The sequence below is a fragment of the Mesoplodon densirostris genome, chromosome 6, assembly GCF_025265405.1.
Source record: "Mesoplodon densirostris isolate mMesDen1 chromosome 6, mMesDen1 primary haplotype, whole genome shotgun sequence".
Lineage (NCBI taxonomy): Eukaryota > Metazoa > Chordata > Mammalia > Artiodactyla > Ziphiidae > Mesoplodon > Mesoplodon densirostris.
The window spans coordinates 72,882,713-72,908,221 of record NC_082666.1 but is presented as its reverse complement, the minus strand read 5'-3'; the positions used below and the strand labels follow the sequence as shown (position 1 = coordinate 72,908,221).

The window sequence follows — 25,509 nt, the reverse complement described above, 5'->3', positions numbered from 1 at the left end:
TGTACGATTCCATTTCCTATGTGGAATTCTAGAAAGCAGATCAGTGTTTGCCTGGGGCTGAGAGTCAGGTGTGGGCACAGGAAGTTTTGAGGGGTATAGAAATGTTCTATATCAATTGTGGTGGTGGTGGTTACATGGATATAAAATTTTTAAAACTCAATTGAGCAATAAGAATATATTTTAATGTATGGAATATATTTTAATGTATATATTGTGCATTTTATAATACATGTACTTCAACTAAGGTGATTTAAAAACAACATTTTGGAAGTAACATATTTAGAACAAGGAAATAAATATCCCCACTATATGAACTGTACTGTTCAGATCATATCAAGGGTATGGTGTCTACTTTTGTGAACATCTTAAAGCAAACTAAAAATGAAAGAAATTTAAGAGGAAGGTAGTTGAATGGTGAGTGTGTTGGCAATGTTATCATATATGAGAAATGAATGTTTTTTCTGGTGACAAGATGAAATAGGGACCTATAGTTGCCCTCATATGTATGAAGCACTACTCTCTAAGGGGAAGAAACAGACACCTACTGGGTGAAAGTTATAACACTGGGATTTTGCCCTCAATATACAGAAGACAATAATTACTTTAATTGGAGCTCAAATTAAAAATCAAATCACATTTGTTGAATATTCACTATATTCCAGATACAATGGAATGTGAAGCTTCTAAGAAAGTAGTTATTGAATTCTCATTGCTAAACTCTTCCTGTCAGGCTTACTGGAAAGGGAATTAGTGTGACAGATTAGATGCCCTCTAAGAGTTTTTTTTTAGAATATATTTTACCCCTTTTATAAAACTTGAACTGAGTTTTATGATTTCAAATTACTGAACTTTATACTTGCTACTAGTACCATGCCTTTCATATTTTGGTATTTAATAATTTTTTTTAATTGTGCTTTGCTTTTTTTTTTTTTTTGCGTTACGGGGGCCTCTCACTGTTGTGGCCTCTCCCGTTGTGGAGCACAGGCTCCGGACGCACAGGCTCAGCGGCCATGGCTCATGGGCCCAGCCGCTCCGCGGCATGTGGGATCCTCCCAGACCGGGGCACGAACCCGCGTCCCCTGCATCAGCAGGCGGACTCTCAACCACTGCGCCACCAGGGAAGCCCCTGCTTTTTAAAATATATTGCTGTTCATCACTAACATACTCAATGCAGAATTCCTGGTTGGTATAAGCCACCTAATGGTAAAATTCCACGGTATGGGAAAATAAAATACACTTTAGAATGATTCACTTTCTGATGAAATTTCAAGAATTACCTAATGATCCAAAAACTGTTGACACAGAAAAAGATAACAAGCTGTCCTATAAATAGAAAATAATTGACCAGGAAAATTGTGTTTTTCCTGCTTTTCAGGGGGAAAAAAAGCTCCTTAACGTTAGAAATAAGAGAAAGGTTAGTTTAAAATACATCTTAAATGTGAGGCAGATGTAAAGTATGATGGCATATGTGGTAAACATTAATCACCTCCCTTCACATTTACTCTCCTCTTTTCTTTTCCCAGAAGACAGAACTTTAATTTGGGAATCCAAGGGTTCCAAAGAAGTTAATTCAACCCTTTACTTCAGGGATGGAACACACAGTCCAGCACAATTCAATTACAACTTTCAACTATCATGGCCACCATGATTAGTTCTGAGGTGAAATATGACCTACACAGGCTGAATCAGAATAAATATCAGGACTTTTGTTGGCAATACTGAGACAAATACTCTTTTTTCGAGGGGAGGTAAATATGGGAGCAATAAGCCTTAGGAGCCAAATCAGAACCAAGACAGCAATATCAGAATGAAGCCAACACCAGGAAGCCAGAATAAAGAAAGGAAGTCATGGACCCACCAGATCATTCCCAAAGTAGCCCCATCTTTGGATTTTTTAGTTACATTAGCTAATGTATTTCATTTGTGGTCAATATTCATTGTCTTTTTTTTTTTTAATATCGTTTTGGGCTTCCCTGGTGGCACAGTGGTTGAGAGTCTGCCTGCCGATGCAGGGGACACGGGTTCGTGCCCTGGTCCGGGAAGATCCCACATGCCACGGAGCGGCTGGGCCCGTGAGCCATGGCCGCTGAGCCTGCGTGTCCGGAGCCTGTGCTCCGCAACGGGAGAGGCCACAACAGTGAGAGGCCCGCGTACCGCAAAAAAAAAAAAAAGGAAAGAAAATATGGTTTTTATTACTTGCAACAAAAACTGAGAAGGCAGGAACTTCATGCAAAGGAAAAGACTAGAATGCACAAGGTATCTATAAGACTTTAAAACTGGTTTTGTAGTTTACAGCCAAATTCATTACTAAAGTAATTCTGGTGTTAAATACAAACATAATCTAAGTCCCCATTTGTTGAGCAGCTTTTATTTGTCCTATGTGGATATTTCGTATTAGCACGTATTTTAAAACTTGTAAATGTTTTTAGATTCATTTTAACTTCCTCCTCCACATGAGCCTCAGACTTAAGGGGTCTAGGCTACATTTCTTGAATTGGTGGGGTGAAAACAAGATGGTGCCATCTCTATTCTCAATCTGCCACAACCAACTAGAAGTTGGGTCAAAGAGCCATCAACTTCTGGAATTCAGCTCCAAATGGATGAGGGAAATGTGGACAACATGAAGGTAGCCTCTGCTCCACAAAGTTTCTCACTATTCCTCTCGAACCCTGTTCCAGGTTCCAAATAAATCATAGCCCTGAGGATAGAGATATAGAACTTTTAATAACAAGAGTACAAAGCTACCAGATGGTAAAATTGCTAAAAAGAAAGCTGCTGTTAAAAGCAAAGGACCCCAGTATTAATGTGACTCATCGTTTAAAATATTTGTTAAGAACTATACAGAAAAAAATAATTAAATACTGGTAAGAAAAGACTTAAATGGTCTCACTTACCACTTTGGAATTTTGAGAACCATTGCAGATTCCGATCTATGTTCCTCTGATAAAAAAAATCTAAATACACAAGAAACAGGAAGCTGTCTTTGGTGACATTCAGGTAAAAAATCAATTTCATTTTGTCCACATATCACTTGAGAAAAAAATATATTCATAGGTGTCTATAGACAGCTTTTAGCGGCCAATATCTTCCCCAAGATGTGGGAGGAGAAAAGATAAATATAAAGTTCAGTCACATAGTTGACTGTCTTATTAATTGAAAAAAAAATGTATTCAGGCTTCCTAATACAGAAATTATGATTTTCATGGTCTACAATTCTGTGAATAATTTCTCATCCACAATCAGTTAATCTCTAAAAGAGAGAGAGAGAGAGACAGTGGGGCAGAGAGAGAAATTGAGAGAGAGGAGAGAGGACTGAATTCAACCTGAGCTTTTCTCACAGAAAGAATATCAGTCCCAACTTAATTTAATGTTAAAACTTTAGCTAGAGATCAGACTTTAGGACTATATGAAAAAGTAATATGTCTTAAATAAGAAACTTCTGTATTTTTAAAAATGGTTTCCTACTGCTTGGCAAAAATAAAGAAAAGAAAGAAAAGGAAACATGGTAGAATAAAAGGGCCAAAAGCCATTTGATCACAGGCAGATTATATTCTATTTCTATATTATCATATATTTCCTCTAATGAGCATGCATTATTTTTATAATATGAAAAGCAAAATCCTGTATTTTAAAATGGATCTGGGCATGTAGAAAGACCTTATGATTCCATATTTTAAAATATATAAAACAGCCTTACCTTCCTGCACCATATCCTTCCCCATGTGGGATAAAGTTAACTGCTCCTTCCAAAATGATGGTAGAATACTTAAAGCCACTTGACAGTCTCCTTATCACCACCATATTGACTACTGGATATTTCAGCAGTTTAACTATAATGTGCCTAGCTTCCTAGATGTGTAAATTGATGTTTTTTTAAATACAGAAAACTTTCAACCATTATTTCTGAAATAATTTTTATGCCCCATTCTCATACTCTTCTTTTGTGACTCCAATTACACATATGCTAAATCATTAGGTGTTGTCCCTTAAGTCCCTGAGTCTCTGTTCATCTTTCTTCAATCTTTTCTTTCTAGGTTCTTCATATTGAATAAATTTTATTGATATGCTTCAAGTTCACTGATTTTTCTACTATCTCCAATATGCTGTTAAGCTCAACCAATAAAATTTTAATTACAGTCATTGTTCTTTCCAGTTCTAGAATTTCTATTTAGCTCCTTTTTATAGTTTTCATTTCTTTGCCAAGATATCCTATCTATTCACTCATTAAGACCACAGTAACTGCTTTTTGTTTTTTTAAGTCTTGATATGGGTGTGCATACTTAAGTCTTTGTCAACTAAATCCAACATCTAGGCCATCTCAAGGTCTGTTTTATTTATTTTTTTCTTCACTAGGGAATAAAATTTTCCTGGGTTATTTATTTGTTTGTTTTTTGCATGTCTAATAATTTTCATTGTATATTGAACACTGTGGTAATACAACGTAAAAGTGACAATATATTTGGTCATGTGAAAGTCAATTTATAGATTGTGAAGAATGATGAGACATGTAGATAAAAGCAAACATAAAAGGTGAGGAGAATATTACTAGTAGCTAGGTTCCTAATGGCTTTACTGATGAGGAGGTCCAGTTCCCTGTGAGGCCAGGCTATTCTTTGGGATTTCAAGAGTTATGCCAATATCCAATATGTGTCAAAATTGCACAAGGAGAAAATGTTAAATTGAGGAATAAACTAAATAAATAAAAATAATAAATAAATAAAATAAAGTTTTCAATAACCAGACCCCGGTAATCAAAGGTATGAGTAATATTATTAAACAGATTTTATTTTTAGTGAAAAGATAAATGCTCTCAAAAGATAACAGATTAATATTAAGAAGATTAACATATCCTAAAACAAGTAAATATTTCAATAATTCCTCCAGGGAAAAATATGCTATCACTGGACCCTTAGTTCCAAAATTATTCAAAATACTTCATTCCAGGTGGCTGGTCCTAACTACATTCTTTTAAAGTAAAAAATGAACAATTATTGGAATAAGCTGATTGAGATAACAAATATTTCTTTAATCCAAAAGAAACAGAACAAAGAGAAGTTCTAAGTCATATTTGAAGTAGAAATAAACCTGAGGAAAAAAAAAAAGAAAGAAACTTGAGAAGAGAGAAAGGATAGGAAATTACTCAGACATATAAGAAAGGAGATGTAAAAAGTAATGGGTCCGGGGCTTCCCTGGTGGCACAGTGGTTGAGAGTCTGCCTGCCGATGCGGGGGACACGGGTTCGTGCCCCGGTCCGGGAAGATCCCACATGCCGCGGAGCTGCTGGGCCTGGGAGCCATGGCTGCTGAGCCTGCGCATCCGGAGCCTGTGCTCCGCAATGGGAGAGGCACAAATACCTCAAAAAAAAAAAAAAAAAAAGTAATGGGTCCAAGCCAATAAACTCCCTAGGAATCTCCAACAACCCAATCACCTCAAAACATGAGTCAATTCTGGTCACCCCTGCAGCCTACTATTCCTACTTAATTAAAAAAAAAAGTTCCTAATTGCATAATCCACATTTAGAAGTTAAAATGAAAATGATAAAATCCTAGCAGTTTTCTTTTATAGCACAATTCAAAGTATCCATTATTTTCCAAGCAGCAAATGAAAATGTCAAAAACATTCTTGCTGTAGATATTTAGTTGCTTTCTGCCAAATTAATGAAAGGAAAATATTGCACTTTGAATTGGTTAATTACCATGAGTCCTTCTGCAAAGGGCTCCTGCTTGCAGAATTAAGCCAGCTGTAGTTGGCACACTGCCCTAATATTCATGGAGACTAGACTATAGGCTCCACTGTACTTGAGAGACATTTAGTTTTTGGCATCCATTCATTGGCTTACAAATCATCAGTTCTAACCACTATAGACACTCAACTGTCTGAAGTAAACAGGGCAGAAAGCACCTGCCTTTAATAGGGATGTACCACATTCTGCTTCTTTGAAATTTTAAGAGCTAGACTTGAAATACAAAATGAACAAATATATCCTGATTTATATATCTTCTAGAAACTAGAGCTACTTCAACAAAAATCCTCTAGTGACAAAGCTACTTCAAGGAAAACCTCTAGGGATAAGGCAACTTCAGGAAAGGAGGAATCTGGAGAAATTCTTTTTTCTCAGTTCCAGGCCAGAGTGAATGGCTTATTTCAAACACAGGCCTCTTGGGAACCTACATATAGAGCACATACTTTGTCACTTCCTAGGATCCAAGACAGACAGGTGCTGATCTGCCTACTTCCAAATCTGATAAAATAACCATATCACTACTCAAACCTAAGCACATCTCTCCCTTCTCTCTTCATCATGCCATTCTCTTCTCTACTGAAATTACAAGACATGAAATGCATTCTCTATGTTGGATGACATAATGGATGTGCTTCTTTGAAATTAAATAGGAATATGTTTCTCATTTTTTTTGAAAAGTACATTCCATCAGTCCTTTTATTTGGGAAAAAAGGAGTAGACTGATATAGAAAATAACTAATAATTTCTCTCTCATATCTTTTTCTCCTCTTTCTAAATAAAATGGAAGAAAAGATCCTGAATCAAGACAGATGAACACTGATAAGCCTAGGAATACAAGCTGGCTTCTCTAAGATCCACTTCATCTGGTGCTCATGAGTAAGCACCCTCAGGCTCCAAGTATGTCACCTCCTTATAAAAAGTCTTACATCAAGGAATGGAAAGAACACAGAAGCCAATAGTTGATTCTAAAAAAGGTCATTCAACACCAAGTAAAACACTGATGTACGTTAACATCTAAGTATTACAGCAAATGTAAAATTAGTAAGCAATTTTTTTTTAGGATTAAGAAAAAAACCCTTAAATTCCTAGTCAAAAACATTTAGAAAACATTAAACATTCAGGCTTGGAGACCTTGACATAATAAATCTACATTTACCTATTAAAAAATTGAAGGTAACACACATTGACAACCAGGATGCTTAAAGGGTCTAGAAACCATCGGAGAAACAGTATACAAATAAACAAAAGAAGGTAGAAAAAGAGAAACAGGGAACAAAGAACAGATGGGACAAACAGAGAACAAACAGTAAGATGACACACTTACAATGAACCATATCAACAACCATAGTAAATGTAAATGATCTAAACACTCCAGTTAAAAGACACGTATTATCACACTCCTAAAAAAGCAAGACCCAACAATACGTTGTCTTTGAAAAATGTACCTTAAATATAGACACAAACAGGGTAAAAGCAAAAGGATAGAAAAAGACACACCATACTAACACTAGTCAAAAGAAACCTAGAGTGGCTATACCAATATCAGAAAAAGTTGACTTCAGAAAAGAACTATTACCAGGATACAGAGGATAATTTCATAATAAAGTGGTCAATTCATCAAGAGAACATAATAATCCTAAATGCTTAGGTACCTAATAAAGAGCTTTAAAAAACATGAAACAAAAACTGATAGAAACCAAGATACAGAATATTCTGGCCATAAAACAAGTCTCAAATTTAAAAGAATTCAAGTCATACAAAGTATATTCTCTGCTCACAAATGAACTAAATTAGAAAACAATAACAGAAAGATCTCTGGAAAGCTCCCAAATATTTTAGAATTAAATAAGACATTTCTAAATAACCAAAGAGTCAAAGAAGAAACAAAAAGTGGAGTTGGAAAGTATTTTCAACTGAATAAAAATGAAAACATACCATATTAAACTTTATGGGATGCTGCTAAAGCAGTTTTTAGAGGGAGATCTGTAGTACACAACATCTATATTAGAAAAAAGGAAAGGTTTCAACTCAATGACTTCAGCTTCTACCCTAAGACCAGGAAAAAGTAGGGCATATAAAACCCAAAGTAAGCAGAAGAGAGTAAATAATAAAGATCATAGCAGAATTCAATGAGGTAGAAAACAGTAAAACAGGAAAAGTAAATGAAATAGAAAGCTTATTCTTTAAAATAGTCAATAAATTGATAGATGTCTAGATAGACATGTCTGATCAGAAATTAAAGATGTCAGGAATGAGAGAAGTGACACCACTAATCTACAGATCATACGAGAATATTATAACAACTTTATACCAGTAACGTTGACAACTTAGAAAAAATAATCAATTGCTTGAAAGACACAAATTACCAAAGCTCACTCAAGAAGAAATAGATAATGTGAGTAAACCTCTATCTACTACAGAAATTGAATTTATAGTTAAAAACATTCCCACAAGAAAAATTGCAGGCCCAGATGGCTTCACTGAAGAATAAACCTAACAATTTTCCCAAAAATTAAAGAGGAAAGAATACTTTCCAATCTATACTCTGAGACCAGCATTACTCTGATACCAAAACCAGACATAGATATTTTTAAAGGAAACTAGAGACCAATATTCCCCATAAACATAAATAAAAATTCTAAAAAGCTGAATCTAACAATATCCATAAAAGATAATATATCAAGACCAAGTGGAGTCAGTCATTGGTTTCAAAGGTAGTTCAGGGTTTCAGGGATGGTGAATTAAATGTAATTCACCATGTCAAGAAACTAAAAAAAGAAAACCTTAGGATCATCTAAATAGGTACCAAAAAGGATCTTGCTGTGATTTACATCATAGAGCGTTCTGCCTATGTTTCCCTCTAGAGTTTTATAGTGTCTGGCTTTATATTTAGGTCTTTGATCCACTTTGAGTTTATTTTTGTGTATGGTGTTAGGAAGTGATGTAGCTGTCCAGTTTTCCCAGCACCACTTATTGAAGAGGCTGTCTTTTCTCCATTGTATATTCTTGCCTCCGTTATCAAAGATAAGGTGACCATATGTGTGTGGGTTTATCTCTGGCCTTTCTATCCTGTTCCATTGATCTATATTTCTGTTTTTGTACCAGTACCATACTGCCTTGATTACTGTAGCTTTGTAGTATAGTTTGAAGTCAGGGAGCCTGATTCCTCCAGCTCCATTTTTCTTTCTCAAGATTGCTTTGGCCATTCGGGGTCTTTTGTGTTTCCATACATATTGTAAAATTTTTTGTTCTAGTTCTGTGAAAAATGCCTTTGGTAGTTTGATAGGGATTGCAATGAATCTGTAGATTGCTTTGGGTAGTATAGTCATTTTCACAATGTTGATTTTTCCAATCCAAGAACATGGTATATCTCTCCATCTGTTTGTATCATCTTTAAGTTCTTTCATCACTGTCTTATAGTTTTCTGCATACAGGTCTTTTCCCTCCTTAGGTAGGTTTATTCCTAGGTATTTTATTCTTTTTGTTGCAATGGTAAGTGCGAGTGTTTCCTTGATTTCTCTTTGATTTTTTGTTGTTAATATATAGGAATGCAACAGATTTCTGTGCATTAATTTTGTATCCTGCTACATTACTCAATTCATTGATTAGCTCTAATAGTTTTCTGGTGGCATCTTTAGGGTTATCTCTGTAGAGTATCATGTCATCTGCAAACAGTGACAGTTTTATTTCTTCTCCAATTTGGATTCTTTTTATTTCTTTTTCTTCTCTGATTGCCATGGCTAAAACTTCCCAAACTATGCTGAATAACAGTGGTGAGAGTGGGCACCCTTTTCTTGTTCCTGATCTTAGAGGAAATGCTTTCAGTTTTTCACCATTGAGAATGATGTTGGCTGTGGGTTTGTCAATATGGCTTTTACTATGTTGAGGTAGGTCCCCTCTATGCCCACTTTCTGGAGAGTTTTTATCATAAATGGGTGTTGAACTTTGTCAAAAGCTTTTACTGCGTCTATTGAGATTATCCTAGAGCAATGGAAATAAAAACAAAAATAAACAAATGGGACCTAATGAAACTTAAAATCTTTTGCACAGGGCTTCCCTGGTGGCGCAGTGGTTGAGAGTCCGCCTGCCGATGCAGGGGACACGGGTTCGTGCCCCAGTCTGGGAAGATCCCACATGCCACGGAGCAGCCAGGCCCGTGAGCCATGGCTGCTGAGCCTGCGCGTCCGGAGCCTGTGCTCCGCAACGGGAGAGGCCACAACAGTCAGAGGCCAATGTACCACAAAAAAAAAAAAAAAAAAAAAATCTTTTGCACAGCAAAGGAAACCATAAACAAGATGAAAAGACAACCCTCAGAATGGGAGGAAATACTTGCAAACGAAGCAACTGACAAAGGATTAATCTCCAAAATACACAAGCAACTCATGCAGTGCAATATCAAAAAAATAAACCGAATCCAAAAATGGGCGGAAGATCTAGACAGACATTCCTCCAAAGTAGACAGACAAATTGCCAACAAACATATGAAAAGATACTCAACGTCACTAATCATTAGAGAAATGCAAATCAAAACTGCAATGAGGTATCACCTCACACCACTCAGAATGGCCATGATAAAAAATCTACAAACAATAAATGCTGGAGAGGGTGTGGAGAAAAGGGAACCTTCCTGCAACGTTGGTGGGAATGTACATTGATACAGCCACTATGGAGAACAGTATGGAGGTTCTTTAAAAAACTAAAAGTAGAACTACCATATGACCCAGCAATCCCACTACTGGGTATATATCCTGAGAAAATCATAATTCAAAAAGATACATGTGGGGCTTCCCTGGTGGCACAGTGGTTGAGAATCTGCCTGCTAATGCAGGGGACATGGGTTCGAGCCCTGGTCTGGGAGGATCCCATGTGCTGCGGAGCAACTAGGCCTGTGAGCCACAACTACTGAGCCTGCGTGTCTGGAGTCTGTGCTCCACAATAAGAGAGGCCGTGATAGTGAGAGGCCCGCACACCGCGATGAAGAGCGGCCCCTCTTGCCACAACTAGAGAAAGCCCTCGCACAGAAACGAAGACCCAGCACAGCAAAAATAAATAAATAAATAAACTCCTACCCCCAACATCTTCTTTAAAAAAAAAAAAAAAAAAGATACATGTACCACAATGTTCACTGCAGCATTATTTACAATAGCCAGGACGTGGAAGCAACCTAAATGTCCATCAACAGATGAATGGACAGAGAAGATGTGGCACATATATACAATGGAATATTACTCAGCCATAAAAGGAAATGAAATTGAGTTATTTGTAGTGAGGTGGATGGACCTAGAGTCTGTTATACAGAGTGAAGTAAGTCAGAACGAGAAAAACACATATGGGATGCTAACGCATATATATGGAATCTGAAAAAAATGGTAGTGATGAACCTAGTGGCAAGGCAGGAATAAAGACACAGACGTAGAGAATGGACTTGAGGACACGGTGGGTAAGGGGAAGCTGGGATGAACTGAGAGAGTAGCACTGACATATATACACTACCAAATGTAAAATGGACGGCTAGTGAGAAGCTGCTGCATAGCACAGGGAGATCAGCTCAATGCTTTGTGACAACCTAGAGGGGTGGGGTAGTGAGGCTCAAGAGGCAGGGGATATGGGGATATATGTATACATATAGCTGATTCACTTTGTTGTACAGCAGAAACTAGCACAACATTTAAAGCAATTATACTCCAATAAAGATATTTTAAAAATAAATAAAAAATAGAAAAAAAAAGGTACCAAAAACGTATTTGACAAAATCCAACGTCCATTTCTGATAAAACCCTCTGCAGAGGAGACAACAAAAGAACATTTATTTAGCCTGATAAAGTGCATCTATGACAAACCTATAGTTAACATCGTACTTAATGGTGAAAGACTGACTGCTTCTCCTCTATGATCAGGAACAAAATAGAAATGGTTGCTCCTATCACTCTGTTCTATGTTGTGCTGGAGGTTCTAGCCAGTGCAATTGGGCAAGAAAAAGAAATGAAAAGTAGTGAGAAAGGAAGACGTAAAACTTTCTTTATTCACAAACAACATGATCTTCTACGTAGAAACTCAGACAGAATCTATAAAATAGCTACAAGAACTATTAAGTTTTAAACAGTTTCAAGACACCAGGGCTCCTTTGAGAAATTGCTGATTCTAAGGCTTGGGCACGGAAAATATAAGATGAGCCTTAGGCATCTTGTAGTGTCAAAAAACAAGAAAGTGCTGAGAAAAGGAAAAAAGACACACAAAAAAGATGGAAGTAAGTCCAAGGGACACAAGACCAAACCTAGAAGAGCTCCCAAAGGCCAGAGCTGGAATAAGTTAAGTGACAATATTTAAAAAATCAATCATATGTCTATTTACTAATAACCAAACATTGGAAGCTACAATTAAAAAGCAATACCATTTGCAATAGCATCAATGCATATGAAACACTTAGGAATAAATCTGACAAAAGATGTGTAAGACCTGTACACTGACAGCTACAAAACATTTCTGAAAGAAGTTAAAGATATAAATAAATGGAGAGGTATTATTTAGTCACGGGTTATATGACTCAATATTGTTAAGTTCTTCCCAAATTGTTTAAAGATTCTATACAATTCAAATCCAAATCCCAATAGGCTTTTTTTGGGTAGAAATTGACAAAGCGATTCTAAAATTCATTTTAAAAAGCAAATGACATAGGATAGCCAAACAACTTTGAAAAAGAAGAAAAGAGGGCTAACAAAATTACCTGATTTCAAACTTTACTGTGAATCTACAATAATCAAGACAATAAGTTATTGGAGTAAAAATAGACATACACACCAACAAATGGTATACAGTTCCAAAATTGACCCATACCTAAATGGACAACCAGTTTTCAACAAAGATGCAAAGGCTTTTCAGTGGAGAAAGGACAGCCTTTTAAACAAATATTGCTGGAACAGTTGGATATTCATATTTTTAAAAAGTGAACCCTCATCCATCTCACAACATATAGAAAAACTAACTCAAAATGGATTGCAGGGTACAGGTTAACAACTCTGAAACTGCTTTACATGTATACTGGGGTTGAACAAATAAGTACTAAATGGATGGTGAGAACCACATTTCTCAGTGCTGGAGAGAGACATTATGGATAAACATTATGTGGTAATGGAAAAGAGCAACATCAGTATGAATTCACATTTAGCTTAATATAGATAAAAATGGATAGATGCAGAAATAATTATAGATGTGTATATCCATCAGTTAGCATACATACATATATTTCCTGGCTCTGCTTGCTGAGAGAACCTAGACATAGTGACACCCCAGTAGCAGAAACCAGCATATCCAGTGCCCGCATCTTGGTTCCTAAATAACATACCCCAGAAAAGTATCTAGGGCTCCTTTGAGAAATGGCTGATTCTAAGGCTGGAGCACTGAAAATATACGATGACCTTAGGCATCTTGTAGTGTCAGGAAACAAAGTGCTGAGAAGAGAAAAAAAAAGGAAAAGAGTAAGTCCAAGGGACACAGGAGTCAACCTACAGGAGCTGGAATGGCCAGAAGTGGAATAAGTTGAGTGGCAAAATAAAAACATAGTACTTGATTATAACTTAAAGTATAAAACTAATATACATGAATCCATACTGGTATAATAAATTATTGAAGAAATAAATAAGTGAAGGAGAAGAGACAAATAATAAATACCATTTACAGTACTGATCTTACAAAAGGATTCCAAATAATTTATGTAGATACTCATCTCCAGGAAGTAAAGCATAATTCCTCCCCCCACCTCCCTGGAGCATGGGCTATACTTAGTGACTTGCTTCCAAAAAAGTGGAAGTGACTTGCTTCCATGCTTTAGCATGGAAAGGGTAAGAAAAAACAAAAAGATTAACTTTACAGTGGAGAAACCTGGTAAATATCATTTTGGCTGGGTAATCATGGTTAAGCAGCACCGGTGATAAAGCATGTTGATAGCATGTGTCCATCCATGCCCATTTCTCCCCAAAATCATCCCAATCTAATCAAGAGAAACATCAGACAACCCCAAATTGAGGGACATTCTACAAAATATCTGACCTGCACTGCTCAAGATGGTCATGGTCATTAAAAACAAGGAAAGACTAAGAAACTGTCAAGGATCAGAGAAGACTGAGGGGGCATGAGCCCTAAACACAATAAGAAATTCTGGACTGAATTCTGGAACAGAAAACAGTTAAAAAAAAACTGGTGAGGGCTTCCCTGGTGGCGCAGTGGTTGAGAGTCCACCTGCCGATGCAGGGGACACAGGTTCGTGCCCCGGTCTGGGAAGATCCCAAATGCCGTGGAGCGGCTGGGCCCGTGAGCCGTGGCTGCTGAGCCTGTGCGTCCAGAGCCTGTGCTCCGCAATGGGAGAGGCCACAACAGTGAGAGGCCCGCGTACCGCAAAAAAAGAAGAAAAAACTGGTGAAATCTAAATAAAGTCTAGTTAATAGTAATGTACCTATATTGACTGCCTAGTTTTGACAAACATACCATGGTTATATAAGATGTTAATAATAAGAGAAAGTGGATGAGTGGTATACAGGAACTCTATGTACTTACTACCTTTTCAACTTTTCTGCAAGTCTAAAACTATTCCAAAGTAAAAATTTTATTATAAAAATGGATTATAGACATAAGTGTAAAAAGTAAAACCATAAAACTTCTATAACAAAATACGTAATAAAATATTTTAGACTTTGAGTTAGGCGAAGATTTTTTAGATAAGATGCCAACAGTATAATCCAGAAAAGGTAAAACTGATAAATAAGACTTTACCAAAATTAAATCTTCTACGATTTGAAAGACACTGTTTGGGAATGAAAAGACAAGCTGACCAGGAGAAAATATCTGCAAATCATATATCCAGTACAAGACTTGTATCAATAATGTATAAAGAACTCTTAAAATTCAATAATAAACTGATTTAAAATGGACAAAAGATCTGAACAGACACCAGAGAAGATATAAAGATAATAAATGAGCACATGTTCAAAATCATTAACCTTAGGATGATGCAAATTAATACCACAAGGAAAATCCACTACACACACATTAGAATGAGCTTGATTTACCAAGCATTGGTAAGGATGCAGAGGAACTAGAACCCTCATACAATGCTGGTGGGGATGTAAAAAGGTACCATCAGTTTGAAAAGTTTGGAAGTTTCTTAAATATTTAAACATATTACCCATCATATAACCCAACTATTCTACTCCTAGGTATTACCCTCCTCCCCCAAAAAGAAAGCCTATGTCCATACAAAGTCTTATAACATCAATGGTCATAATTACTTTAATCATAATACTCAATAACTGACCATAACCCAATTGTCCATCAACAGGTGAATGGATAAACTAACTGTGGTATATCCTTATAATGGGACAATACTCATCAATAAAAGGAAATAAAATATTGTTACCTGCAACAATATGGATAAATCTCAAAATAAGTATGCTGACTGAAAGAAGCCAGACAAAAAATAAAGAATGCATACTGTATGATTCCATTTATATAAACTTCAGGAAATGTAAACTAATTTATATTGACAGAAACAGAGGAGTAATTGCAGGGGTTGGGAGGGTGGGACCGGGCGTGATGGGACAGGGGGTGGTGGAACAAAGAGAATATAAAGAGACACAAGGAAACTATTGGGGTGACTGCATAGCCATTATTGTGATTGCAGTTATGGTTTCACAGATATGTGCATATATCAAAGTTGTATACTTTACATATGTGCAGTTTATTTTATGTCACACATACTTCAACAAACCTGTTTTTTTTATTTTTTTTTTATTTTTTTTTTCTTTGCGGTACGCGGGCCTCTCACTGTTGTGGCCTCTCCCGTTGTGGAGCACAGGCTCCGGACGCACAGGCTCAGCGGCCATGGCTCACGGGCCTAGCCGCTCCGCGGCATGTGGGATCTTCCCGGACCGGGGCACGAACCCGTGTCCCCTGCATCGGCAGGCGGACTCTCAACCACTGCGCCACCAGGGAAGCCCAACCTGTTTTTTTTAAAAAAAAATCAACAACCACAAAACCTGGAAAACCTGAAAATACACTAAGCCTGGAAATGAGAAGCTTGAAAAAAGGGATGATGGCTTTTGACAAACAGCTGATGGCACAGCAAGTGAAAGATTGATTAAACTTGGTCTATGTGGCTTCAAGAGAGAACTAGTACCCACGCAGTAGAAATGAAAAAGAACCTGCATCAGATACACGAGAAGAATATTCTACAATTCCAATTCGAGCTGTCCAAACATGGATTTCTCTGTAGGGTAAAGTACCCTCGCAAAGGAGTTTAAGCAGAAACTCAAACAATCACCTGTTAAGTGAGGTCCTAGAAGAAATTCCCATAATTAATTAATTAATCATATTCACCAGACCATAAAGCCACCGACACCAAATATTTTGAATGGTTTAAAGTATTTGGGAATATATGAGCAAGGTTAATGAACACACTTGTCAATCTTCAACTGGGTCATCCACACAGGGAAAGCAATAAAGAAGCCTTCAAAAATAAACATAGTTTGTAAAAATATGTATTTATCTTCATCTGTTTTTGCACATACTAAATTTTTATAAATTTCTTGAGGGAAAGGAGCACTTATAATGTTTACCATGTAATTCTAAGTACTTATAGGTCAATAACTAATAATAATTGCTGCCATTTATTGAATATATATTGTAAGCCTAGAAATCTGAGCAAAGCATTTTGAGCACACAAACTTTACAATACTGTAAGATAGCTATTATCCCCATTTTACAAATGAAAAATCATAGGCTGAGGGAAGTTAAGGGGACCTTCACATTGAGGATCTGAAGTCAAGTCTGGCTCCAAAAACCCAATGATATAAGATTGCCTCCTAGTTCACTGAAGAAATAGGGACCATCTGATGGTCACTGTGTAATCTCTTTCCTCCCTATCCAAATATTTCCTGCCCAATTTATTTTTCAAAAATACAAATTTTGGGGCTTCCCTGGTGGCGCAGTGGTTGAGAGTCCGCCTGCCAATGCAGGGGATATGGGTTCGTGCCCCGGTCTGGGAGGATCCCACATGCTGCGGAGCGGCTGGGCCCGTGGGCCATGGCCGCTGAGCCTGCGCGTCCGGAGCCTGTGCTCCGCAACGGGAGAGGCCGCAACAGTGAGAGGCCCGCATAACGCAAAAAAAAAAAAAAAATACAAATTTTCTCATGTTATTCATCCAGCTTCATTTCCCTCAGTGCCTTGTAACTCCTCTCCTTAGAAGTCTAAACTCATCAACATGGTGAATGAGAGACCTTCTTGTCTACTTTTCCAACACCACTTCCATTTATTTCTCCTATATATTCCAGATATACTAAAATACTGGCAAGTCTTATGAAATGCAATACATTTGTACTTTCTGCTTTCACTTCTCTGAATGTCTTTCCTCTTATTTTCAGCCTGGTGAAGAAACTTTTATCCTTCCAGACTCACTTTAAATATTGTCTCCTCTATTGAAATCTTCATTGACATTCAGCAACAATTAGAGTAACTTCTTTTACATGTACATCACTCTATTCATACTAATAATTATTTGCAATTTTGTTTCTTGCAAAAAAAATCTCAAAAACAGTTATTCATCTCTAAATCACCAGTACCCAAGTCCAATTCCTGACATACGGAAGGTTCAATAAATGTTTATTGACTAAATGAATGGATGATGGCCAGGTGGATGAATAAGCAATTAAATGGCTATAGTAACCAATAACAAGAATTAAACTAAACTTGAATTAAACAAGAATAAGGAAAACATAAGGGTTTTCCCTTTTTATTGATATACAAAAGAAATTGTACTGCCTATGACAGAGATATACTAGTTGCCACAATTATAACAGACACACTACACCTTGTTAATTCTATATGATTTCATCCTAAATTATGTCTTAATTGAAGCAACTATTATTACCTAGCCTATTTGATCATGGAGCCCTATTAAAACAGTTTATTCAATCAAAACTAAGGGTATATATAATTTGATGCAAAAATTAATTCTCAAGACTATATGAAATGGTTGGAAACCAGGGGATCTGTGAACTACTCTGATTACTTGTCAAGAAGAAATCCAGAGGAATAAACTTTTTGTGACTTCCTCCCACAAACAAAACTATTCACAGATTTTACCATTTCAAGATACAACCTTGTTTAGAGCTCTCCTCCTGCAGATAATATGACATCAAAAAAACTCCCACCATTTAAAATTTCAGGTTCCTTGCTTCCATTCTTCATGATTTAAAATTAAAATATTTTTATTCCTGGCCAATGTATCTTTGATTAAGTTCCTAAAATCAGTCTTAATATATAACTGGGATAATTTAAGGTACATTTTGGGGGGCTTCTTTTTTCACCTTATTCACTTGTACAGAGCTGACATGGAAATAGCTTAGGTTCCTGTTGGACACTGGTGTTTTGTTATAATCAGGCTAGACCTAATTCTTTTTAAAAATGCAAAATAAGATGGAACTAAAAAAAAGTCAAGAAGCTTTGAGAACCACTCTCAGCTAATGGAAAAATTATTTTAATTACAAGAGAGATGTTCGAAAGCAATCTTCCAGGTGAAAACAAAGCACTAGTTATCAGCTGAGGAAAATGCCTTTCCTAAAGAAATATTCACATGTGCAGAAATCCTTAGTCTATGAAATAAACGCCTTATACAGGTAGGCAAAAAAAAATTCACACCTTGGTAATTTTCTTTTAAAATGCTGCCTCATTATAGCAATAACATTTTGATTTATGCTAGAAAGGGTTCCTTTCTGAAAAATTAAAATGTATTTTAAAAAACACATAGGAGGAAAACTGTGGTGCTCTATAAAGTACTCAAACAGTATATAGCAGTCAGCTTTGCTTTAAAAGGACAAAAGAAGCCATTTTAAACCACATTAACTGTAATCATCTTTTTTTTCTGAAACATGATAGTAAAATGGGGATAATAACTGAATGACTTCAGATCCCAGCACTGAAAAATTTGGACTATAAAAAGACAAAAAACAAAAACAAAAAACTTTGGGCTAAGCTGTCCATTAAATAAAAGGAGAATATTTTCCGAAAGCTGGTGTAAATTTTCTCAGATTAGGCGGCAAACACAAGATATGCAATTTGTTTTGATTTTTCCCTTTACTATCTTCAACTTTGCTCCTGAGTTTCCTTTTATAAATAAACAGGTTAACATAAGGAGGTAACTGATTGTTTAACTTATCACATGTGATCTTCAAGGGAAATGTTTCAGTTCATTCAAGTTCTGGCTCCTTTCAATATTTCTTGTCTCCTACATGAGAATATGATATTCCATAAAAGGAAAGGACACCATGTGTGAATTAAGTAAGAAGGGTTCATGAGAGAACTGGAATCTAATTACACAAACACACTTCCCTACAGGTGGATATAAGTTCTGAAATCTCATCTTTAAAGGCTAGCAGTGCTTTTTTAATTATGCTAAAAGTCCCTTGTCTGCTTGATCTCTCATGAACAATTTTAATCAGGCAAGCCTAATACACTCCGTCTCACAGACAACTTACCAGAGCTCTCAACTATGAGCTAATGGAAAGACAAGGAACCACAAGGATTTTTATTAAAAGGAAAAAATGGCCAGCCTAGAGATTTGGCCAGCAATAAAGCAAGATTAAATCATGCTTTTTCCCCACTCAGCCTACTTAAGAACTACAGACATGTAATTAATTTGCTCTTGAGATTTACTCTGTAAACATAAACACACCATTTAAAACATATTACATCCTTACAACTCACAGTGGTTTTTCATTTTTCTCCTTTCCCATTCACAAATGGACTATTATACTAACAACCAGTTTGCCAGACTCTAAGAATAACCCCTAAAATTTCTCTCTTCCACCCAAAAGGAGAGCCACATATCACTCTCTTTAGTCTATAAGACTCCTGACAAGATCAAAATGAATGTGAAATGATAATTAAAGGACCAAAAATAACCCCATCTCCACCTTTCAGTTGATCCTCAAGTGCACTTGCTCCTTTAGCTGTCTCCAGTCCTCAGTCCATTCTGAGGCCCTTTCAGTACAGCAGCCTACCCCAACCTTCATTTTTCAACTGCTCTAAACTACATAAACCTAAGAGCTGCCATTTTAAACTCCTTTCTCTTAATCAATACAACCCATAAACTCCAAAAATGTATTGATGGTTGCCCTCCTCCTAAGTGTCGGCGTGTATGCTACACTGAATTGATTTTCTCTCTCTGTCTTGATCTCCCAAACTGCTTTGAAATTAAAAATTAAAAATTGTAAACCCTGATCATAGTTTACCTGATTAGTTGCTGTGTGGTTTGTAGCATATTCTCAACCCCCTCTGTGCCTCATTTCTTTCATCTGTAATACTGTAACTAACAATACACTCCCTTAAAGAGTTGATGTAAGACTAAAATGACATAATAAATAAGAGTTGATATAAGGATTAAATGACATAATACACCTGGCGCACTGTGCACACTTAATACATTTAAGTTTCCCTCCAGCAAGTCCCAGATCAGTGTTTCCGGGCTCTTCAAGCATAATCTTTAGCATTTCTGTCAGAATCACCAAGAAGATACTCAGTTTCTCACATTCTCCCTGGCAATCTTTGCCAGCCTCAGGATTCACCAGTAACCCTTACTCAGACCCTTTCTTTTTTATTTCCCCATCTCTACACTCAGCTCCATCCCTTTTGAGGTTTGTCAGCTATTTTCATTCTAGGGCTCCCTGGGCATCTCTGCCTCACTCAGTTTTTCTGTGCACTGAGTCACGTTTGCTTATTCATTAGAGAGTGCTTCATTTACCTTTGCTACAGTTTTGACCTGCCTGGTTCTTTTCCTCATTAGTGCTATGCTTCTTACTAATTGCAATTGCACACCATCAGTTTAATTCGACGCTTTTCTATTTTCATTGACTCAAAAGACTACTCCTCACAGTTAAACTAAGAGACAGCAAATTAAAATATAATAGATTAGGATAAATAGTGATGACTATAGCCCAGGAAAAAACATTTGGTTAATTCTAGGAAAATAATTTTTTTTTTACAATCAACATATACTATATGCATTTCACCTATCAGATCCTGTGATTCTTCTGACCTGGTTGTTTGATGAGCTGTAAAAATTCAACTTGCTTACTAAAATGGTAGATGCTGAAGAGCAAAAGAGAATACTTGCCTAGTAAGGCAGGTCAAACAATAAAATTCAGAAATAAGCTTTTAAGAAATGTTTATCAGTACTACTAAGATTGCAAATATACACACACACAAATCTCTTTAAAGCGTCCCCACCTAAAGAGTTGTCTGATCTATCTACAAATATCTCAGATTAAGAAAAACCTCAATGCTAGAGTTAGAAAGACCAGATCTCTAATAGGGAATATTCCTCTGTAATAACTTAAATCAGTAAGGACACAATGTCTAGATACTATAACTATGCTCAATGGTCATTTTTTTTCTTTTCCTTAATATTCTCTCCCTGATGGATACACAAATTTAAAATGCTTAGTGACACATTATTCTTTAGATAAATATGAATTATATGTCTTTCATAGACTCTATGCTTGGTAATTTTCCTAATGGAGTATAAAGTCTTCCAAAATCCCAGTGTGAATCCCAACCTGTTTCAAATTACCATGTTTTGAAGTTTTGCCTCAGGTTCCGGTCAAGGACAAAAAAATATATCAAATATAGTGCCATCAAGGACAGGTTTTTTTTTTTCCCTAAGTAACAGAAAAGAGTAATACAATAATTATATTTCTTAGAATTTTACCTTAAAAACTCTTAGGATCATTCTATTCAATTCACTCAGGCAAATTTTATATTCTAACAATATTAACAAATCACTGCAATGACCTAATTTAGTACTTCATGGAACAATGGCTAAAATTTTCTTTTCTACTTGATATTTGGTTTTAAAAGAGCCGCTATCTGTCATCCAGATCATGGTTTCTAAAATCATTTTGAAGTAAAAGGAACCAGGGCTCCCCGGAAAAATGACTGATTCTAGGAGTGAAGCAGAAAACGTAAAGGTAAGTCTGATGCATCCTGAGATACCAGAAAGGAAGGGCTCAAAAAGAAAAAAAAAAACAAAAAAACACACACACACAATGATGAGGGTATGTCAAAGAAACACAAGAGTTAACATAGAACGATTTAAAAGTTCCCAATGGCCAAAACTTGAACAATTTGAACAATAAAATAAAACAGTATTGGATTTTAACCCCAAGTATAAAATAAGTATCTATGAGTCCATACTTAACATAAATAAATGATTGGCTAAATAAATAAACACATTGGGGGAGGAGAAACAAATCTCTTGTGCAAAAGTATTCTAAATAATTTATGAAGCTACTCTACCCTCAAAGAGGTGCAACATAACTCCTGACTTCTTAAGTGTGGGCTCCACATAGTAACCTCCTTTCAAAGAGTATAGTATGGAAAGAGGGGATAAAGAGTAACTTTAGAATGGTGAAATCTGTTAAAAAGAGAGGAAACTGTATGTAAGATATAAGGAAACTCTCTGTGCTACCTTCACAAGCTTTCTGTAAAAGTGAGTCTACTGTAAAATTAAGAATGTATCTTAAAAGTTAAAAAAAGAAAGATCTTCTACAGCCTTTGTCTGTCTGAAGTTTGCTATCTAGCTTACCTGTAGAAATTCTAGTCAATTTTAGACCACTTCACAACACTCTCAAATCCAGAGGTCACTTGCACTACAGTAGAATGGAAAGATGAGAGTCATAGTCCTGCATTTGATTTTGGCTCTATATGTAACTATCCACTTGACAGAAATAACCAATTTCCTCATCTTTAAAACGGGGCAAGCCTGCTTGGTGAGCTTTCTGTTACCCCGAGGGGGAGGGGGTTAATGCGATGGCTTGTCTGCATTCTCAACGCTGAGTCTCATCTGCATCCATCTCTGGTTTGGCCCACTCATATGTTAACCAGGCCCCAGACCTGGGTGCTTCCAGTTTGTTTCTTTAGACTGGATGCTCAAATGTCATTCTTTAAAAAAAAACAATCAATCCATGTTAATTCTATCTCTGGAAGAATGACCACAAATTAGATACAGCAGTTGCCTCTATGTGGATGCTGGAGTGGGAGGGAGACATGATTTAACTGTATATACTCTTGGGCTACCTGAATTATTTTTTACTATGCATAAGCACTAGATATTTTAAAAACTTATTACAAAAGCAACAACAAGAAATCCATTACTACTAGGGATTACTGTAAGTTTCTTGTTTCTACCTTTGTATCTGCTGTCTGTTATCTCCTTTTAATATAGTACCGTAGCAAAAATCAAGAAGCATGGCTCCAGGAGATTAGTCTAAAATGATTTCAATCAACTTATTTTTGTACCAAATCAGCTGTTTCAACTGGCATAGCAGTCTTGGAATCAAAAGTGACTTGAGATAGAACCTAGATCTGCCTATGTACTAGTTATTTAACCTCACTATAAACCCCAGTGTCCTCATCTGTAAAACTGGAATAACAATACTCACACTTCACAGGGTTGTTGGAAAGATTAAACAAAAATACATGTAAAGTCCTTAGCCTCGTCCATCTATTACAGCCATTATCAGTATAAATGGAAGTCTGTGGGAAGATTTGATTTCTCACTCAGACGTGTCTTCTACTCGGCTATGGATCCAGAAGCAACTTCCAAGTTTTAACACCTCTAAAATGCAATTGGCTTTCAGCAATTACTATTCCCAGTTCCCTAAAGAAAAAGCATTAAATAACGAGAATGAACAGTATTTCCTTCTCTGAACAGAAATGTCTCCAATCATAAGAAACATGCAGGAGTCACGCACTATAGGTAACATGCTTAGAACTGAATAATTCTTTTGAACCATAAAAAAAACAAAATAATCAAGGACAATAACATAAAACTTGATTAAATGTGCAGAGTGCTACAGTTGGAAGTCATCTCTGGGATTCTGCCAAAGGATTGCATAAGTTTTAAATTTTAGGTTATATTTGCATTCTGGCTTTTTGCTTTAGTTTACTTGCAAAGGGGCATGTTGTATTTTACCTAGAAACAGATTTTTGAGACTAGTGGTAACATATATAAATAACTTTAATAAAAATATAGGTTAGAGCAATGCATGTAAACATCTTATGTGCTCAATGAATATTTGTTGAGTGAATTTTGAGTGTATAAATATGCGAATAATGTTACCAATGCATCTTCCTTCCCATTAGTAATTAGAAATACCATTCCTTTCCTATCTGTCTCAAAAAAGTAGCTAAACAACATATTTTACACTGATTTCTACTTTACCATGGGTTTTAAATTAAAGCATTTCAAAAACTATAGGTATATTTCCACTCACAGGACCTTTTGTGTGTTTGTGTGGATTCACACATCTACATACATATACACGGGCAACACTCTAGAGTAGATGTATTTCTATGTACTTGAACGTAACTTAAGATATAAAAGTTCTACCTTACCAACAGATATATTTGAGGAATTTTTTATACTTCCTAATTGTTTTTAGAGTTTTGCTACAAGATTCCTTAAAAGTCCTCCTTGTTTTTGAGATCACACATAAGAAAAACAGCTCATGTATCTCAGATTTGAAACCACCTCTAGCAACTTGACTGTTTACACATTATTGACCGGAGGATTTTTGCAGAAACTAACGCCTGTGGCAATAATACATCTCCGGTCAATAATGTGTTAACTAGAAAGTCACTATAAATTTTTAGACTGTACCTATCAGTGGATTCTCCAAAACAAAGGGAAGAGGAATGGAAATCTGAAAACATAATGATAAAAATCTTAAAGAACCATCTATTCCAAATGGTTAGGCTAGGAAGTACTTATGAAATTCCATTCCATTACCCTACCACCCAGTCCAATAATGGCCATTGTTGACTGATTTTTTTTCTCAAATCTTCCATTTTATGTAACACTTCACAGTTTGTAAGTCATTCACATGTATGTCAAATCATAGAATCCTTACAAAACCTGCAAGCAAATGTTGTGCAGTTCATTCAATCAGGGATAGACAGTGTGATTTGCACAAGGCCACCAAGCTAGTAAGTGGCAAAAGTGGGATTCATACCAAGACCTCTGACCCTAAATACAGTGCTCTCTCCACTCTCTCTCAGCTGATATCCACAGCTGAAATCCACTTTCACTGACTGGCCCCATTTCTTGAAGCACGACTCCCCCTGTCCACCTCCCTGCAATCCTTCCTCAGGTGGTTTACCACAGCCTCTCTGGTCTCATGCCAGTCTGTAGCCATAGACATCTTCCCAAATTTAAATCAGACAGTCTTTGAGGTAAGACCAGCAAATGCTTTTCAGTGTTTCCAGATACAGAATAAACTTCTTGGTAAGGTCTTCAAGGTCCGAGGGGCTTGACTGCTTCTTCATTTTCAGGTTTGAAATGTATTCTCCGTCAATCGGACAGGCTTTCCGTCCTTCATAATCACCATGCTCACTCATTTTGGGCCCCTCTCTCCTCCCCTTTTCACCTAGTTAATGTATACTCTCTGTTACCTCAAGCATCACTTCCTCAAGAAGGCTTCCCTTACTAACCAAATTAAATGCCCATACTGTATACTCCCGGGGTGCCATGTACCTCTACTTCACTGCAGTTATCATAGCTCCAATTACATTTACTCATATAATTATTTGCTTAATGTCTGACTTTTCCACCAGACTGTCAGTGCCACAAAGGGTAAAGATGAAGTCATTTTTTCTGTTTTTAGTCACTATTATATCCCCAATGCCCCAGCACAATTTCCAGCCCTATAGTAGGTACTTTC

General features: G+C 36.4%; 1 protein-coding gene across 6 annotated transcripts in view; it reads right to left on the bottom strand.

Annotated features, from left to right (window-relative positions):
* The window catches only part of RFX3 (regulatory factor X3), a 297,259-nt gene that overhangs the window by 192,828 nt on the left and 78,922 nt on the right, over positions 1 to 25,509 (bottom strand). Inside the window, exon 1 of one of the 6 annotated variants that reach the window (XM_060100831.1) lies at positions 13,086 to 13,166. The exons of the other annotated variants lie outside the window; for them this stretch is intronic. The gene's annotated coding sequence lies outside the window, so the exon portion shown is untranslated. Of the gene's footprint in view, positions 1 to 13,085; positions 13,167 to 25,509 lie in introns of those variants that run through there. 6 annotated transcript variants of the gene reach the window in all.